Below are 20286 nucleotides of genomic sequence, written 5' to 3'. Positions count from 1 at the left end.
GTGTTGAAATTAACATAACATATATAATTGTATGGATGCAGGTACTAAAACCCAACTCTGAATGCAGTTTCATTTTTGAATCCTGAATGATGCATTTCCAAATGTAATTTCAGAAATGCTATCCATCTGTTCAAATCATATGCCAGAAAGACAGAAAAAATAAAGCAGACCATTATCTCAAAGTGATTTTTTGTGGTCAGCAATAATCTGGCCACTCTTAATGTTAGTGACAAAATAATACAGTTGTGAGAAACACTTTTCCAGACCTTTCCAAAAAAGGAAAGAAAACACTCAGCAGACATGCAACAGCTAAATACTACCACTTCACATTGACTTATACTGATTTTGGTTTTGTTTTCAAAGTTCAGGCTGGTGTTTCTACAGCAAGCACAGAAACACTGCTACTGTGTACAACTTCCAAAACACAAACCAGACATCTGAAAAGGTCCTGCTGCGAACAAATATTTTGATGAGGAGACATAAAACAGGTACCATGATCTTTCCCTACTGTGCTATCAGAACAGACATTCAACTTCTCAGGCCAAACCTCTGTCACCAATGAACCCCACAGTATGAGCGGAACATACCAAATAGGCAACACAGAAGTACACCACTCTGTTAACACACAATGCTACATTATGTGTTTGTTTCCTGCTTCCAGGAGGAAAAAATTACTAGGAAAAAAAGGGAAGACATTGTGAGGAGAAAGAGGAAAATACAGGAAAAGTAATAGAAAGAAAAGCTTCATACCATATGGTACCATTACAGAGATGATTATTCTAGGAGGTATTGAAAAACACCTGGAGGACAACTCAGCCATTGGTCACAGCCAGAAGAGTGTGTCATGAGAGGAACGTCCTGCTTGTCAAACCTGATTTCCCTTTATGACAAAGTAACCCACCTAGGTGATCAAAGGAAACAAACTGATGTTATCTTTTTGGATTTCAGTACTTTTTGGTACTGTCTGTCACAGGATCCTTCTGGACAAAATGTCCAGCACACAGCTGAACAAACACAGCATGCAATGGGTGAGCAACTGGCTCACGGGTCGGGCACAAAGGGTTATAGTGAATGGGGTGACATCAGACTGGTGACCTCTCACTAGTGGGGCTCTGCAGGGCTCCATCCTCAGCCCTGTGCTTCTTTCAACATCTTTATAAATGATCTGGACGCAGAACTGGAAGAGATACTGAGCAAGTTTGCAGATGACACAAAACTGGGAGGAACAGAGAGATCCTGCAGAGAGACCTTGACAAAACAGAGGGCTGGGCAATCACCAACCATACAAATTTAACAAGGGCAAGTGCCTGACTGCAGCTGGGAAGGGCAAGCCTGGATGTACATACAGGCTGGGGAATGAGAAGCTGGAAAGCAGTGTCACAGAAAGGGACCTGGGGGACATAGTCGATGGCAAGCTGAACCTGAGTCAGCAGTGCCCAGGCAGCCAGGAGAGACAGCCCTGTCCTGGGGGGCATCAGGCACAGCATGGCCAGCCAGGCAAGGGAGGGGATTGTCCAGCTCTGCTCTGCATGGGCAGCAGTCTCACCCCAATTCAAGTCCCTTCCAACTCAGAATATTTTGTGATTCGTGTTTCTGCTGAAAATTATAACGGTTTGCACAGTATCACTACGTACTACAAATTCTTAAATATTATCATTCTCCCTAAATTATGAGTTATTAATTTGTTATAGTCATCTTTTTTGCTTCTGCCTGTCCCAGTCACCTGATGTGAAAATGAAGACAGAGGAAGTAGTTTTAAATTACCAAAGCACCAAGCAATGGTGACTGATAATTTTGCTTTCTTTAAGGTGCAATACAGGATACTCTCTTCTTCAGGAGCAAAAATGAGAAAACAACGTATCAGGAGAGCTATGAAGTCACATTCTCAAGGGAAAAAACAAACTCAAAACAAACAAACCCCAAAACACAATGAAACCAAACCAAACCTAAATTTTACTTTAAACACCTCACTTGCCACACTATCTAGCCAACAGGTGGCTTCATAGCCCATGTTTGTAAAACAAGTATGTTCACCAGCAAGTGGTAAACTGCTCACCTTCCCACTTACATTTATGTCATTTATGCTTATCTGACAGACAACCAGAAACATATGTAATTCGCCTTTATTCCCACAAATAACATCCACGTGGCATCAAAGATATATTAAAAAAAAGAAAATATATATATAAAAAAAAATCTGCATAAATTAGCTCCAGGTAATACGATTCCTTTCAAAATATCCAGATGGAAAAAAAAACCCAAAAAACAACCCTTTTAAAAATAAGCCAAAAACTTGGCAATTAAATTCTTCAAGCAGTAATTCAAATTTAGTTATCTAATATATTCCAATAGGAACAAAAGAAACATTGTTAAACTCTAAAAGATAAATATATTCAATAGCGATTTGACTACCAAATACATGAGCTGAAACAATAACACCTGAAACAAGTTTGCAAGACAGAGACTGGCTTGAAAATTCACTACACAGAAAAAGAGGATTCTGTTTTTCACATGCAACACAGTCATGTTCTGCAACTGGAGAATATGTAATTCCAGGAAGATTACTTTTCCTATTTTTCAGCTCTTCTAGAAGGCCCAAACAAACAGCAATACACTGCAGCCTTACCCCATCTTGTACCATTCTGCCTTGGATCTCATGACCAAGGCTGACTCCCAATTAACCTCCCTAGTATAGTTTTTCAGAGAGGCTGAATGACCCTTTGAACCTGTATGACCAGGTAGACTCTCCAATGTTTTTACAGCTATCACTCCTACCTGCTTTCACCAGGACACTTTCAATAAGAATGAAAGCCTTCTTTCCTTAGAAGATAACACTCCATTCTCTCAATTCAAGCTAAGATGAAGCAATTCCTTATGAGACAGTTAACCCTCTACATAAATGGAAGGATTAAATGAACCCACTTATGGTCTGAGAGGAAAGAACAGTGCCTTGATTAAAGAGAAATAAAAATGGAAACATCTTCCACACATCTGTACAGAGTTCACACATGCAGAGAAATTTCCAAGCATGCTGAGGAGAAAGAAGTAGCTAATAAGGTAATTCCCAGAATCACAAAGAAAAAAGGATTGATCTCTGTTTGGGGACCTTCTTCATTAAATTATCAGAGAGAAATACAATGTATTTGCTACACAGATGTCACAAAGGTCCCACCATTCCTCTCCAGACCATATAGAAATGTTTACTGTCAATACTACATACTCCTTGCCTTGAATCAAGGCATTTGGTTGCCATACAACTCAGATTTAGTAAGTTTTCAACCTGCAGACTCCTACCTCTATGGCTTTCCTTTTTTATGCACATTAAATCAATTCACATCTTTATGTTCTAACAGTGGAAAATTCTAACCGAATACAAATACCAACAACTGATATTATTCATCTGTACACTGTGAAAGAAAAGTAATTTTTTATTAAATGATCATAAATTTAATTCATTTATTTTTATTAACTAAAGACAGCAACATTTTTTCCAAAGCAATTTCCAAACCAATTGTGTTACTACAATGCATACATAACATACGCATAATTTAAAAGTGTATGCATCCTTAAAGTAAAATTCACTGACAGGAGAAACAGATATTCAGTGAACTATGAAAGACCTGAGATGAGATGAAAAGGCATTGGCTACATTTAAACAATAATTACATTTAGTCAATCAAGGTTATTCTAATCTCTGCAATAACAACAAATACATAAAATACTGCAATAGAGTGTCTCATATAGAGTAAGAGGCTTCTATTCAAGAAACCAAGTTCCCTAGTCACTTCTCAAAAGTTCAAAAACAAAAAAAAAAGTTCAAGAAAAAAAAAGTTCAGGAGTTAGATTCAGAGACTATTGCTTGTTTTAGCATTACATCCCAAAGAAAGAAAACTCAACCATGCAAGGCTTCAGTGTATACTCTGCAGCATCTTGAGTGCTGCCCAACCAAGCTTTATCAAATAAGCAGATAGGCTGTGTCCCAACTGAGAGAACAGCCATGGCAAAAATTCATACATTCTTACACATACACAAATCCAAGGGCATTTCTAAATACAGGAAAAACTTTCTTTGGAACTCAAAAGCATTTTGAAAACCAAGGAGAAAAGTGACATGAAACAACTCAATTTCACAGAGAGATGTTCACATAAACTGTTTAATTGTAACATAAAAATGTTTACCTCTGACCTTAAAGATACCACCCCCCTTCACTAAAAGTGGTTTGTTACTGTGACCTGTTTTTCAATTCTGATCAACTGTTCAAAAGAGAAAGGCTTAGGAGATACTTTTTATATCACTACATTAAGAAACCAATAGCACAAAATATTAAACCTTTAAAAAAATTATCTCCAAGTCCCACTGACAAGTTTATTTTTTGAAAATTTAAAACATTTTCACTGAAATAATCAGTCAACTTCTCTCAGCAACTAAAATCCTTTGTGTCTTCCCTCTTGAACAACACAGTGAGAAAAGTCATTTTATATCCTTAATCTGAACCATTTATATAGGAAACATAGTAGACAATTTCATTATGGTTCAAAATCCAAGAACTCAGAAGTTGAGAAAAGCCAGAAGAGTTTCCTGACCAATTCTCTTACTTCTTTCACATATGGGACAAAAATGTTTACATTAATTCTGCTCTCCAACATCCTTTAAAATGGACAGTCCTACCATTTACTTACAGTACACCAATTAAACTCAAAATTCCAGACAGAATTATTGGCGTCATTAAGGACATTTTTGCTGTCTCTATGTCCAATATTTAAATGTTAGTGCACAGGCACTCAATGCTCTATTCAACACTTTGTGAGTCAGAACATAGAGCACTTAATTTCCACTGTTTTTAGATGGATTCATAAGCTGAATAATATGCACCATTAGGCAAAACTAAGGTAATTTAATTCTGAAACATAAATTTTGAATTCACATAATATAGAGTTATGGGGAAAAGGGGTGAGAGCTGCTGGAGTTTTGAGAAAACACCTACCTACCTAAATCTGAATTTTCCCCCACCTCTCTAAGATAGCAGCAGAAGCAAATGAGTGCAGTGCCAAGAGTTGACTGCAACAGCAAATTGTTGTGTGCCGCAAGACATCACTTAAAGCTTGTGATCCCTTTCAGGGATTTACTGACAATGGAGGAGTAAGTCAAACACACAAGCTTGGGTTTCATCATTCTTTTGAGATATACCAAACCTTTCAGTAAACCTTCTATGGCTGTCCTCTAGTCAAGATTCAACTTCCTGACTTCCTTTAGAATTTCACAATTCAGCAGATATTTTACAAAGTCCTTTCAGTCTAGTTGTTTTGTTTACCAAAGCAGTAAGCAAATTAATAGCCCATGTTACAGTACCAAGAAGTATCAGGTAGCAGGATGAGAAGCAGAGGATCTATCAATGGTATGTAGCTAAAGATGTTAAAAAGATGTAGAAAAAAATAAAAGCAAACCACCAAAGTTTTGGAGGATGGTAACAAAAAAAAAAAAAACAACAAACCAAATCCCCTTCTCCCTAAAAAAAAAACCAAAAAAACAACAACAAAAAAACCCCAGCAAAATTCAAACACCATTACTTAAATATTATAATCTGAACCATTAATTAAAGTGATTGAAATACAACCCTCAAAGAAAGCAAATTCAGACTAACAAATAGGCCAAGGCACAGAGTTTAGATTTTGCATGACACAGGCTTCGAGTCGGCTAAACTGGTATCACTAGTATGGCTCAAAGCATTCTCACAACCCCTACCCCATTCTGCTTGTAACAACAGATCTGATCGAAGTTGATGGTCTGCTTTCCAAAAATATAATTGAAAACTAAGTACATTTTGATGAACTGCAAAGGTCAGAATTGCAACTACTTTTACCTAAAAGAGAGATAAGAAATCTGGCTTTTGTCCAAGTTAGGATTATTTTTTTCAGTATCCAAGTATAAGAAATCCCTCTAAAAATCGACAGGAGCTGCAAGCTGCTACAACAGTCAGGTTCCTTAAAACTTTCACAGACATGCGGACCTTTGCTGCTCTTGAAAATCCTTTACATAGAGGGAGCAGCTTAATCTAGGAAGTATCAGGATTTCAGAGAAATTTTTTTTTCTTTTAACTAAAAGCTCCTGAGTAGCCTTTTGTTTCACTTTTTGTATATAAAAGCAGAAGTACTTGGAGTTAAAAAACAGTATCAGTGGCTATCTTGTGGTTGACACCTTAACCTACATGTCTAAAACTGACTATCATCACACAGAATCATGCTGCATAAAATTCAGCAGCAACCACTTCTTTTTATGGACATCATGAGAAGCGGAAGCATGATCAGAGTATCCCTCTGGATCACATAAGAAGCTTGCACAAATGGATATCAAACTACAAGTCTAATTACTTGGACAGTGGTCCTAGACACCATGAAAGGAGATTCTCACTTTAGATATCCTACTCTGCAGTAACAGTTTCAGATGCAGGCTGAATTCAGACAGAAAGTCAGATGCAGGTTTTTCCTTTTCAAATCAGTTGGTTACTCCATTGGGATGAGAAAAAGCACACTATCTTTATCTAGACCATTCTTTTTCAGCTCTGTTCATCTTCTTCAGAACAGCTTTGGAAGAAGGAATAGAAATCTTTTCACTCTACAGACCAGCCAAAAAGTTGGTCTTCAGGGTAGTCCTCATACAAAAAGGACAGAAGTGGAAAATCACTGTGGCTATCTTCAATCTAAATGAGAGCTCTACCTAACAAGCTGCTATATCCTATATTTTTGCATCACTGGGAAATGCAGCCTGTACTGCTTGCAGTCTGTGAAACCTGTACATGCAAATGACAAGGGAATTTTTAGCTATGTACGTTTGTATTTAATTTCATATTTCACTGCAGATACATTTTGTCCATCACATGGATGACAGGCACAATATCCACCTATTATCTATAGTCTTAAATAAATAACAGTGGCAATAATCTGCTTCACTCACACACACTTGGGAATCCAGTTTAAAGGCATAAGAGCATTTAATACACCAAGCATAAGGAACCTACTATTACAAAGCTCAACCTCAGTTCTACTGTGAAACACCCATACAATTGAATGAGATACAATTCAACTCAGATTGTCAAGTAGTATCAACTAAAGAATGATAAGACTTTCACTGCCAGGAAAAGAGATCCAATCAGCAAAACAGAAACTAACTTTTATTTTACAGACAAACCAGCACAACACAACAAAACAAAAAGCAGGGGGTGAAGGGGCAGGAACAGAACTTCCATCTCCTTGTTTAAAGGCTGGGGGGATCTTGAGTCCGGTGGTGCCCAAGGGGCAATCATTCTGAGTACCTCTAATTAAGCAGTCTCTCCTGGAACACACTCCAGTAGCAGAACCTAGATCGGTCAAGCACTAAGCACAATGTGCCCCCTAATCCCCTATGTGTTTGGCCTGGCTGCCCCTCCAAGTTCATAGGACCCACTGCAGACAGCAACCCAAGCTCTACATTTCAGAAAGTGAGAATGCAAAACAGCTTATTTAAAATATTTCCCTTCCCAATTTCCCAGGCAGAAGGCCCAATAAGAACAGAATAAATGAATTATCTTCTTTATGGTTTAGAGTCTATCCACACATGGGAAACAGGAGACATGGCTGTGTTCAAAGTACTGTCAAATACACAGGGTAAACACACCTGTAGAGAGTATTATCTCCAGCTAATCTCACAAAATTACTTTAACGTTTAGTTTCCCCTAAAAAAGGTGAAACATTAAATAAACCTCTAAACTCACAATTCACCCTTTTAAGTCCAAGGGTCCTTTTAAGAAGGCACAAACCATAACACTGCACAACTTGCACACTGACCAGAACAGGAACAGAATTTTGCACAGGCAAAGCTGCTTAGCCATTTTTTTCATAAAGTCCTGATTTGTCAGAGTAAAACCTTTTTACAAGACTTCACCAGTTATGACAAAGCTTACTCTACATGCAAGTTTTCTCATTTTGGGTCAAAATGAGAGAGACTATTAATCATTCTTGATTAAGATCAGGAAATTCTTCTTTTCTCCTCCACCTACACTCTAATCATCTGCAGACAGAAACAGCTCACTACCCCAACCAACGAATCTGATGGAGAATATATTAATTGCAGTTTTTAGACAGACACTGTTTTGTCCTGAGGCACACTGGAAGATGGTTGGGTTGGGGTTGTCGTGGTTTTTTTTAAAAAAAATAATGTTGCCAGTAACAGAAAATCATTTCCCACTTAGCCCTAAACTATCTGATTTTGCTAATATTCTGTCCTAACCCAATAAAGATTAATTAACTGTGAGAAGACATTTAACTCAATGGGACTCCACTGTTCAGCTTGCACATGAAAAAATTGGGCCTTACACTGAACAACTTCACATCAGTGTATAAACTGTCATATACAGGATCAAACATAAAATTTTCACAGTCTGTATGAAGTAATGTGCTCTATCAGATTTACACCAACTCAAAGTCCTTAAGATAGGTATCTCTAGAGCAAGGTCAAATTTCTGCAGAGCCAGGAGTATCAAAGCCTGACTGCAAAAGCTAGCTAAGCTTCAAAGTTCAACCACAAATAAAAGAGTTGTGTACATCCCACTGACTTTCTTTTCTCCCATTCTGACATTAAATTTAAAGACACACTATAAATAAAATGAAGAAAAAAACACAAGTATTATTCCAATGAAAAAAAAACACAAAACAATAGAGGGGATACATACTTTTCAATGCTAATACATAGAACTTTTGGTCCTTTTTTCCCCCCATCAAACAACATTTAAAACACTGCAGATTCCAAAAGCACTTATTTTCATAGTACACAGGACACAAGTCAGTACTGATATAACAACTCCCATTCACCGTCATCTTCTGATCATCACTGGATTAGACAGACCAGTGTCAGGCCAGTGCTACTGGTGAATGTAGACGCTCTCTTTTATCCCTGCAGTAAGGGACCACAGAATATTTACATTTACAGCAAGTATTTTCCCATAATACTGGAAACTGGATTTTTTGTGCAAAATAATGCCAAAGACCTCTGGCTAGTATTTTATTACTTCTCAACACTACTTACTACTAACCAGCAGCTCTTTTCCTTTCAAAAGCCAAAAAGAGGATGAAAGTCAATGTTCCAGCGTGTATTGATCAGCACTGGTTTTGCCTCTGTTTTCCACTCAAGAGAGAACAGGGAGGTGAAAGAGTGAAAAAAGCCACCAGGCACTTACCTTACACGGACAGAGACTTAAGCTCTTATACATAACTTAGTGGCTCGTATCTCTGAATGCACAAACCAACTATTCTAGAGTCAGTCTCCTCAGCCTGACCAAAATTCCAGCCTGGAAAACTCCCCCAGCACAGGTTTCACCCAAACCAGTATCCCTGCACAAAGAGCTTCTGTTAGTGAATCTGGCGAGAATTCCTTACTCGCCCAGTTCCCACCAGCTCCTGAAAGAACATCCATCTGAAAAGCTGCCTACCCTGTTTTTGGAGTACAGCTTCCTAGGAGCCCATCCTAGAAGGCATACCTTCTGTAATCAAAAACCTTTGCCCTGCTGACACTTGTCTCTGTTTTTCAGTTTTATTAAAACTCCTAATCTGATACCTAATTACCAACCCAGAAGGATTCTGAGGATATCAAAACCCATTACTGATGCCAAAAACAGTCAGAATTACAGCTTGTAACTTGTAACTGCCCAGTCCTGCAGCACTTACTGAGGCAAAGCCAGAAGAGACAGAATACCCAAAATGGGATGGAACAGAAAAAGGAGGCAAGCTTGACCACTGTATTGGAGACATTGTGGGACTGAACATGCTTCAGAAACATTTGGAGTAGCCTACTATGTTCTCAGCCTATTTGAGGAATGCAGACTGCTTTGGAGAAGGAAAAACAATCACCTACTCAAGACTCCTACAAGCTACTGTTTTAGCACATTTACCAGAAAACGTCAAGATTAATTAAGAATAAAACTACTCAAGAAAAAAACAAGAGATCACACACTGTAAAATCAAGTCTGACTGGAATCTCATTTCCAACAATATTTTCAAAAGTAGCACTCTACATACTGTTTTAAGCAATACAGAATATTCTTGAGGAAAAATGCAGATTTAATAACTTTGGTAATCTCAAATGCTAAAATAATTATCTGCTAGCTGCATTCACCACACGAACTTAAGACCATCAAAACCTTACACCACTCCTCTTACAGGTCAGTATCATATACATCCAAGTTAAATGACACAAATACTGCTGATTCTACAGCGCACTAAGAAGCAAAGAACAATACCATCCATATATCTGTGTGATTTACTTAACAATAGGTACAGGTTCAGTTTCATGGCTTAAATTTTTAACTTCAGACCACTTAAAAAAAATAAATTACTAACATCTACAATTTATACCTTCACTGCCAGAGAAAATGGCTCTCATCCAAAACTATTTTACAGCAGTTTACAGCAAGATTATTTGGTGTTTACAACAAAAACCCACACACTTTACAAACCTAAGAATTTTTAAAACTGCCAACCTATTTCACTTGGCAGATTACAAAAGGAATGTTTCCCAGAAGACAGAGCATGAAAGGCTATGTGCCCTATATATATATACAAAAAGAAGCAATGTTAGGGGAGTAGCACCTGGACAGAAATGTCTATATACAGCATTCTATGCTTGGCTTTACCTGCAAGAAAGATTTTTTTCATATTCCTTCAATGGAGCTTGAAGTCAGAGGCAGAACAAGTCAGCCAATGTACTTATATCCATGCTAAACAAACACTTATATTTAATTCGCATAGTTTTCTTGGTGATGCAGCAACCAAGAAAGAATTTTTTAGGTAACATGTAGCTTACATCCCTGTCATAAGCAAGGCTGAGTTCCTCAGAGTCCAAAGTGTTTAAGTGAATGGTTAAGGAGACAAAAAAGGACCAATAATTTCCAAAGTATTTTATCTTGATATTTTTCCAGAAAAAAAATTCATGAGTGATATTAACTTAATTAATGTAAAGATAGGTTCTTGAATCCATGTTACAAACCAATGAAGAGCAATTAGATTTGCAAAGCCATACACCTCAAACCCTTCTGAAATTGCTTGGAGTTCCAGATGCTTATTGTTTGCATGCCTGTACATGACAAAAGAAGTCCATGAAAACTGGCAAAAGAAAATATCCAGAGCAACATTCATTTAAGTGAGCTTAAGGACTTGAAGAGCTACATTTCTAACACCTTGATTTGAAAATTTTAATTCTCGCAGTAAGTAGACAAAGCCAGCTTTTTCTTCATGTTGCTGATTCAAATTCAGTCTGTGTAGACTCTAGCAAAGTTTGTGTACCCTTTTTCATAACCTTAATGTATCAGTCAACACTTTACATACAGTCAGCTTTCCATTTTCATCCAGGGCAATAATTACAGGCCAGTTTGTTTTCAGCTTGGTTTTAGTCACCAGAAGCTGAAGTAGGCAACAGATTTTTGTTTCAATAGCTTAAGATCATTCAGCTACAGTGGGAAAAAACCTTCTGCAACAAAGAACTCTAAAGCTATGAGTTTCTAAATGTTTCTCTCAAAAGTAATGTAACTATTTTTAACACAGAAATTCATTCAACTTGCATAGTGCAGTGTTTTAATTCAGAAATCAATTATTTCCAGAGGAAAAAGCAGAAACAATAATAAAAGCAGGAAAGTACTGTGAACCATGAATTTTATATTCTGCTGTATAAAAGATACATTTTAATTATATGAAGCTGCTTTTAACCCTGGACAATAAATATCCCATTACAAGCACAATCATCTTCTTTTCTACAAGAATATACTATTTTATGTAACTTGACGTCTGAAATATTCAAGAAAAATTTTTAAGAACATTTTTCTTAAAGGATACTTCCTTCTCTAATACTACAAATTTATTGGGAGGCTGCAGGACAGAGGTGGTAAGAACTTGGGATTTTTGTCTTCTGAAGACTGATACTTATTTCCAGAAAATTAAGTGTGCAACAAAACAGAATGCAATCAAATTTTGGAATAAAGGTAAGGAGAGGGAACATTACGGATATAATTATTTCTCTTCTGAAAATTAAAAACCATAAAAAGTGTAAATTCAAAGTTCTGTATTTGCTCTCAGTTTAATAATTTATAGTACAAAATATACAGTTACATGGCATAAGATATCTCTATTCTGTCTGCATTACATTCCCTTTTATACTATTTGTATCTTACTTTCTTCCTTGGAGCATCAGAACTGCTTGAGCTACCCTCTCTAATTTGTTGCTAACACACATTAAAGCCCTATCAACAAAACACTAAGGCACACACCAGCTGAGAACAGTCTCCTTCCCATCTATTTTATGTTATTGCATTGTACTACCCAAACACTACCGAAGTAGTGCTGCTTAGGCCCAAGAGGGCAGTAAAGCAAGAGAAAAAAAGGCACTTGAGTAAGGTATTACCCTGGACTATGGCCCCAGTTTCACCAACAACAGAATAGCAAATATGTAGAGAACTCTGGGACTCTGGAAAGCCCTACCAAATGAAGTCCTGCAACTGTTTATCTTCAAATTATTGTAAGACTATAAAAAAAATCATAAAAAAGAGCAGAAATAATTAACTTGCTTTGTAAGAACAACTTTTTGTTAAGAGTTCACTCTATCACTCCACCAATTCACTATGCTAAGGAGAGTCAGAAGTTGTAATCTACTCACAGAACAATAAGGAACAGTTACCATTTCTTCAAACAATCCCTCTCCAAGAGTAACCCAAGGTTACTGAACAACTTCACAGTCTAGGATCAAAGAAATTAATAGCATAGTATAAATTAATACACAACTGTTTTTTAGATTTCAGTACGTCACATTTTTAGGAAGCTTAGAATTAGCCATCACGTCTCCTGAATCCATGCAAACACTTTGATGCTGCAATACATGCAATGCAATAAAGTGATGCTCATGGAATCCCTAAAAACAACACAGAGCTTCTCCCTAACTACTCCATACCCTTGCAGCTATCCAGGGAGTTAGCTACTGTGGGTATATCTGTATAACAGTACACTGCTATCACTTATACTTTTAAGTGCTAAGGCTATACATTTCATACATTTCAACTTTAAAAAAATCTACTTAAATCTCAAAACTTGGGATATAGGGAATATGTCCCCAGTTAAGCATACAATAGGCAAACCTGTTTCAAGTAAAAGCACAGTTACAAACACAGTGCAAAGCCACAAACCCAAGAAATATCAAATAGGAAACAAAGACTCCATTCAAGTACAGTTTAACACATCAGAAAACTAAGCATTTTGAATAAGCTGAAATTATCTTTCTTAAGTTGCACATAAAACTGTGACTTATGACTACTGTTTTGTTGCAGAAGTGTCAAAAAATACCTACACATTCTCTAGTTGTTCTGAGTCTTCCAGCCAAACTAATTTATTTCATAATTGCACCAAAGGTTCAGTATTTTCTACAATCCAAATATGTATCTATTAGCGCAAACAAAAACTAGAAACAGAACCAGCTCTATTTTTTCCACCCCAAGCAGAAATGCAGATGCATTATTCCTCGAGTACTTGCACAGACAGCAACTCTCCAAGACAGGAGGCCTGCAGCAGGCCTATTTAACTACAGGTGTATTAAGAGAATGGACATGGCATAAATATTACTGGCCTGTAGAAAAGAGGGGTTGGGCCCTCACAGAGAAAGGGCACAAGAACTTTTTAAGGGGAAGTCAGTTTCCCTGACTAAAGCATATTCTGCAATGAACTTCTTTAATGCAGTAATGCACTCCACAAGAAAAAAAAACGTTGTGTTCCAAACTAAGATGATTTTGAAAATACAGGAAGACAAAAATAAAAAGATGTCAGAAAGACGTAGTCAAAGTACCCTCACATCACAGAAGCATCATCCTCTGCATCTCTCAGAACCCCCTTGTTTCGCAAAGGCTTTTTTCTTAAGCTAACGGGTTGGCATGGGGTAGTTGTTTTCTAAGAGAAGTGGCACCATTAGGTAAAGAGAGTGCAAAAAGCAGTTCGAAGAACAACGAAAGCGAATAAAGTTTGCGGGTTTGGTGATACTCTTCTTAAAGTCAAGTTCTTAAGTGGTGTCTGTCACAGAAAAGAGCCTCTCTCGCTCGCCCCTTCGGAAACCCTTGGTGCAACCTCACCTCGCAACAACCCGGGGTTCCTCCACAGGACAAACTCCGGCACGGGCTGCCCAAATCGCCACCTCCGGACACCCGTCCCACAGGAGACGGGGACGCACAAGCCTCAACTGAAGGCGGGTTTCACGGCGGGGTAGAGGGAAATCAGCCCAATTCCGCCGCCCCCCATAATGGCACCAGCAGGCGCGGGGTGTATTCGGCCAGCGGCCCAGGCAACCAGCACAGGAACCCGGCGGGCCCCGCTGCAGCGACTGGCGGGGGCGAGAGGCTGCCCTGGACCCCCTCGTGTCACGGCGGGGGCTGGGCAGCGCCTCGCCGGCCCGGGCCCGGCACTCCTTCCCGCCCGCCCGCCTCGCAGGCCGCGCCGCGGCCCCGGTGCGTCCGCAGGGCCTGGCACCGCCGCGGGCTCGGGGAGCCCAGCAAACAAAGGGAGCGGAGGCCGGGGCCGCGGCTCGGGAAGAGGGCGGCAGGCAAGTAGCGAACAGCACCGGTCACATCCACCGGTTCCGCCTGCACCGCACCAGCCCTCGGCGGCCAGCGGTGAAGGGAGGGGGGAGCCGGGCCGCGGTTCGCCCGCTGCCCCGGGGACGCTCACCCAGCGGAGGCCGCGGTGTCCCGCTCCCGGCGCGGGCCTCTTCCCGGGCACTTCAGCGCTGCGGCCCGGCCTGCGCCGGCGCCCGGGCTCGGCGGGGAGCAACCTCCGGGGGTGGCGGAGCGGCACTCACCGAGGAGGAGGAGAAGGAGGAGCTGGCTCTGCTGTTGCTTTCGCGGGGCCCGGCCCGGCTTCAGCTCTGGCTCCCTCCCTCGCCGAGCCGCCGCCTCCCTGTTCCTGGCGCCGCCGCCGCCGCTTCCTCCGCCTCCTCTGCCCCCACCCCTCCGTCCTCGGAGGGGCGCACGGGGGCGGCGAGCCCGCGATGGCCGCCGCCTGCAGCAGGCACGGCTACGGCTGCGGCGCCCGCACACAGCCCGGCGGCGGCAGGAGGGCCGCGGGCATCCCCGCTCCGTCCTCCGCCTGCCCGGCCGCCCCCGCCGCCCGGCGGACTCTACCAGCCCTCTGCGGCCCGTCTGCCCTGCAGCAGCCGGGCCCCCTCCCTTACTCGGGTCTGGGCGCCTCGCCCCGGGCCCGTTCCCTCTTGGCGGCCGCGGGAAACCCGCGGGGGGCGGCCGGGAGCCGCGCTGGAACGGAGGCAGGAAGGCGGTCTGGCTTTGTTAGCCCCGGCCCTTTGCTCGCTCCCCCGCGATCTCCGGTGTGTGACCGCCCCGCTGGGCTACAGGAGCTCATCGGCGAAGTTCACGGGGAGCTACCTCCCGTCTTCGTTCCGGCGGGGGCAGCCCCTCGCTGGTAGCGCCCGGCCGGAGGGGTCCCTCAGCCTTCCCCCCCCTGCCCCGCCGCCGGCCATGGGCGCTCCCCGCTCGGGTCGCGCTGCTCTGGAGAGGAAGCGAGAGAGGGGATTTCTCCTCCGCTTCACCTTCCCTCACACCTCCTTTTTCTTGGCGTGAAAGCGACGCGCCAGAACAGGCATTACTTTTGTGCTTAACTCTGCTTCACAGATCTCCTCTAGAAAAGTGACACTAAACTTCAGGCATATCAGCTGTGCTGCAGCAACTTCAGCCAAGCAGACTGCTTTGATTGCTTGTTCTCTGGTTTCTTTAAATATAAAATGCTAACTCGAGAGCAAGAAAACAATTCTTAATTTAGGTAGGATGTGTGAGACTGATGGCAGCGACTAGCAGGGGACAAAGAATTAAAATCTGTGGACAATACAGCTCTTGAAAGTTGTCGCAAGTCATGTTTGCCGACTGATGTGGAGCTAGTAAAATACTACGTTTGTTTCCTGCTTGTGGTATATATAACTGATGTAAATCAACAACCCAATTTGCACAGATAAGCATAATTTGCTTACCTATGTAGTCGCTTGACAGTCAGTAAATTATTCATATGACTTATTATGAAACTACTGATCTCAAGGTTAAAAAGAATCCGTTGAAACACAAGATTGTGAGAGTGTTCATGCACATTCTGCTTGAATTCTTCTATGAGATCAGAGGTGTTTGTGAGTTGAAGTCAGTCTCTTGTTTCATTGCCAAGGTTATTTGAGGTCAGACTGCCCTGATTGCATTCACATTCTTATATCTCAGGCATTTATAGAGTTAAAGACTTTCCTTGAGTCTCATCCAAAGGTTGTATGCGTCCTTATGTATCTTATCAACCTCAGTTTCTGGCAGGCCAGGACCATTTCAGGAGATGATGACTCTAATCAGAATTGCAGAAAGAATTTTTTTTTCAAATATAAACTTTGCCTTTTTCATTTATGTATAGAATGACTTATGTTTTTGTTAAGTGATTTTAGATTAAAACTGATTGTTTTACAATTATGATTACATGTTATCTGTGGGATAACAGAGCTAAGAATCACTTCAAGTGGATCACAAGAAACCTTATGGATTTTAACTTTTGTTTGCAAAACCAATATTGTTGATATGAAAAATACAAATGACTTTCTAGGTTGGCAGGAGTGTTCAAAGAAAGAAAATTAAACAAGTAAAAAAATATGTACTTTTTTTTTACAGCATAGAGTGTTCCTTTTTTCCCTAGATGTACTGTTGTAAATTTAGCAACCTAGTTAAAAAGGAGAATAAGAGAGAGCAAGAAAGACTTTGATTGAGAAAGTTTCAGTTTAATTTCTGTGCAGTTTTATCATTTTCTCAAGCAAGGAGTTTTTCTTTGTGTGTGTGTATGTTCTTACCTTCTTTTCGGGCCTCCTACTCCTCTGGACACAAGCATTTGAACAAGTAATTATTTTCAGGATCTTGCTGGCGTTCATGCTTGACATACATACATAGTGTGAAGTTAAGCTGTGTTTTCAGCAGCAGCTGCAGGACAATAGCAGGTGTATGTGAAGAATCCAACTGGATTTAAAATGCTTGTCCTTCGTATTGCTTTCAGGGACTGTTTACCATAGGCAACTTTTCCCATCATCTACATTGCATGTGAGACAATTTTTTTAAATTGTCTTAGAATTTTTATTCTACAGTCTCCCAAACTATTAAAAAGCAGTTTAATTTCGATGATGAGGTTTTCCAGCCCATGTGTTGACCGAAGTTTTCCACGTGTCTGAAACTGCCTCCTTGTCAGTCTTATGAATCAAAGGACTTAGTTATTTTACAGAAATGGGACTGATAGACAACAGGAAGGTTGAAGAAAAGTAATGCAAAACATTTGGTGGCTTTTTCCCCCACGTCTTCCATACCTTAATTTTCTTCTCACTAGGGATGGTGTTAAATATGGCTTAAATTAGCATCAGTACTCCAAGTACTCACCTTTCTCATTTTCCCTCCATCTCCTTCCCACCTCCTGCCCATGCACACCCTTCACTTTTTTCATGGTGGCTTCAGGCCTCATTGGTCCTCTCTGAGGCAACTCTGGTGACAAAATCTCTTGAGGTTCATTTTCCTAACAATAAATCATGACATAAAGAACAACCAATGCTTTATTTCTCACATCACGTTCCTTTCCATAGACTACCAGTGTGCTTTCAGCTTGTCTTAGCCTAACATATAGCTTCAAGTTTAGGATAGACTTTTCCCATCAAAATGTGGCAGCTAACAGCTGTATCCTAGTGAGAGCAACAGTTTATCACCAAATCTGAAATTAAGTGTGCTACTGATGTTGCATCTTGGATGGCAGACAAGAAGAATGCAAACAGAATCACTCAGATGAGGTTTTTGGGGGGGTTAAAAACACATATTGAACTGAATTGGGCTGTTTGTACATTCAGGCATCTTGTTTTAATGTTCTCTGTATGTATCACCTATCAGATTCGTCTCACAGTTGCTAGCTTTTTTGAAATTATGATTTCAAATCATAAAGAATTTGAACTAGAACTAGAAATTTGGTCCTAGTAATAGAAAATCCAAATCTTTCATATCTGATTTCCTTATATTTGTGAGCTTCTAAAATCAGGAACTGATTAAAACCCCAGTTTTAATTACTTTTGGGTTGCATGTTGATGCACTCTCTATTTTGATATGTTTATATATTTTTTCTCATTATACTCAAAACTATAATTACAAAATATTTCATTATTATTGAGATCAAAATACAAATCTGTAGTGCAGAGGGACAGGTCAGAAACTTAAATTATGAACTCAAATTAATTCATTGGCAACAAAGCCAATGTTATGTCCACTATAACTATTTTTTTGTTATTGCTACCTGCCTGCCTGACTTAGGTTATAATCACCTTGTAACAAATTCCCCAGCCCTAGCTCTTTGGCCTGAATTGTGGTAGGAGGTTAGTGCCTTTGCCTTATTGCTCTTGCAGGCATGTAACTGTGATTATATTTTAAGGACCCAGGTGCCTTCCTTTCCCGTTCTGTTCAGTAGATTTCAGAAAGGGAATTTGTTGTCATTTTGCTAGAATGTTCAAATTATTGTAATACTTTACAGGAACTTGATCTTGTAAATGGTAAGTGTTCAGATGGCCTTGAAAAAACTTATGCTTGTAAGGAAAGCCATATATACAAAATCACTAAATTGTTGGTAATTTTTTTAACTGTGGACTAATTTTCTGATTTTTTAATTCCTGGACTTCTTTTTTATTATATGCACTTTATGTATTCCTTTCTTTGTATTTTTAGATAACACTATATTATTTATGTATTATATTATTATATATCACATCATCACATACAGTTTTCAGACAGTGTACGTTGCTGTTCCATTTCATTTTCTCATAGAGTCTTGCACATTTTCTGTTGATAAATTCAATTTCTATTATAAAAGTTAATTTATGTAAATATTTTCAAAGTCTTTTTGTTGCTGTTGTTTCTGTTTTCTTTCCTTTTTTTGGAGGGACTTTCCCCTCCACCGAGTTTAATAGTATTGTTACGAAAAAAACCCCACCAAAATGAGGTGAAGTGTACAGGAAGTTCTTTCACACAGACAAACCTTTTGTCTCAGATTGGAGTTAATCATATTCTGACACTGCTGGAATTAGTTTAAGGTATAGATTGAATTAAGACCTCTTAAAGTTACCAAAGAACTGTCACACATGAAAATAATGTGCTATATTTTAATCAGAGTACTGCTATTGCTTCTGCTTCATGCCATGGTTATGTCATGATACACTGTATCTCTAAAGATTATGTATAAAAAAACAGTCCTTATTTACATGGGTGTTTTTCTAAAATACACCTATTTTTCAGTGCCAATCTTCTCTCTCACTTAATGTCATTGCAAGAGTAAATATACTTAAAAATTATTGATAAGTACTTCTGAAATTAAGATTCTTAAATTCATAGCAAAGTTTTCTACTGATGATAGGTGTTCATTTTTTTAGCAAGAGCACAGCTCAGTGTTTTCTTACATCAAAGTTTTCTAACAATTATATTCCAGTAGAAAACAGCATTAAGCAAAATGACATCTCTAGTAACGAATCACACCACAAGGTGACTAATTTCTAATCTGTTGAGTAATGGAGAAAAGAAGGAGTCATTTTAATTGTTTATGTATCAAAAACTGAATAGTCAGGAAAAATTTGGCCCCACAAATTGATTCCTTTTAAAGTCAAAGAAATAAATACCACTTTTCTTGTCGACAAAGATGCACAGTAAATCATGACTAAGGCTGGCAGCAAATAGCACTATACAGTGAGGTTAGCTTATGTATTTTATTCATTGATTGCCCATATTGCCTGTACACTCACTTGTAATCTATTTCAGGTCTGCAGTGAGTCATGTAGATTTAGAGATTCAGAAAGATAGGCAAGGTGGAGAACTTGTCCCAGCTCAGACCTCATCTGTACAATCACTGTTAGCACAAACAGTCTGAACTTCTTGGCACAGAGGACTTTGACCTGGAGCAGGACATTGCTAACAAAGACAATATATATGAAGCCTATACTCTCAAAGCTAATGCATTGGTGCACATATGCTGTGTTTCATCTGTTTCCCCATACTAGTTCATCAAAATAATACATCTAGAAAGTTACAGTCATGTATTTTTCTTATATCAGTAAAGCAGAAACTTCACAGGGACTTCCTTGTAGTGTTTCTTCCATTAAAATGTAAGAATTTTTACACCTACTAGTGTCACACTTTTTTTTTTTTAAAGAAAAAAGAATTATGTTTGAACATTCTTCCCTGTATCTGGATTTATT

The 20286-nt window shown here is 39.5% G+C and overlaps 1 protein-coding gene across 6 annotated transcripts in view; it reads right to left on the bottom strand.

Moving 5' to 3' along the window:
- SOCS6 (suppressor of cytokine signaling 6) overlaps positions 1-15003 on the bottom strand; it is a 28481-nt gene extending 13478 nt beyond the window's left edge. Inside the window, exon 1 of one of the 6 annotated variants that reach the window (XM_086893915.1) lies at positions 14851-15003. The gene's annotated coding sequence lies outside the window, so the exon portion shown is untranslated. Of the gene's footprint in view, positions 1-14128; positions 14518-14720 lie in introns of those variants that run through there. The other 5 variants (XM_086893906.1, XM_086893948.1, XM_086893926.1 and 2 more) reach the window with 5 other exon arrangements.
- Between the last annotated feature and the right edge of the window lie 5283 nt (positions 15004-20286).

This window comes from Cyanistes caeruleus, chromosome 1 (assembly GCF_971803275.1).
Source record: "Cyanistes caeruleus chromosome 1, bCyaCae1.hap1.1, whole genome shotgun sequence".
Lineage (NCBI taxonomy): Eukaryota > Metazoa > Chordata > Aves > Passeriformes > Paridae > Cyanistes > Cyanistes caeruleus.
Note: the sequence above shows the minus strand (reverse complement) of the source record. Positions and strands in the feature narration are given on the sequence as shown.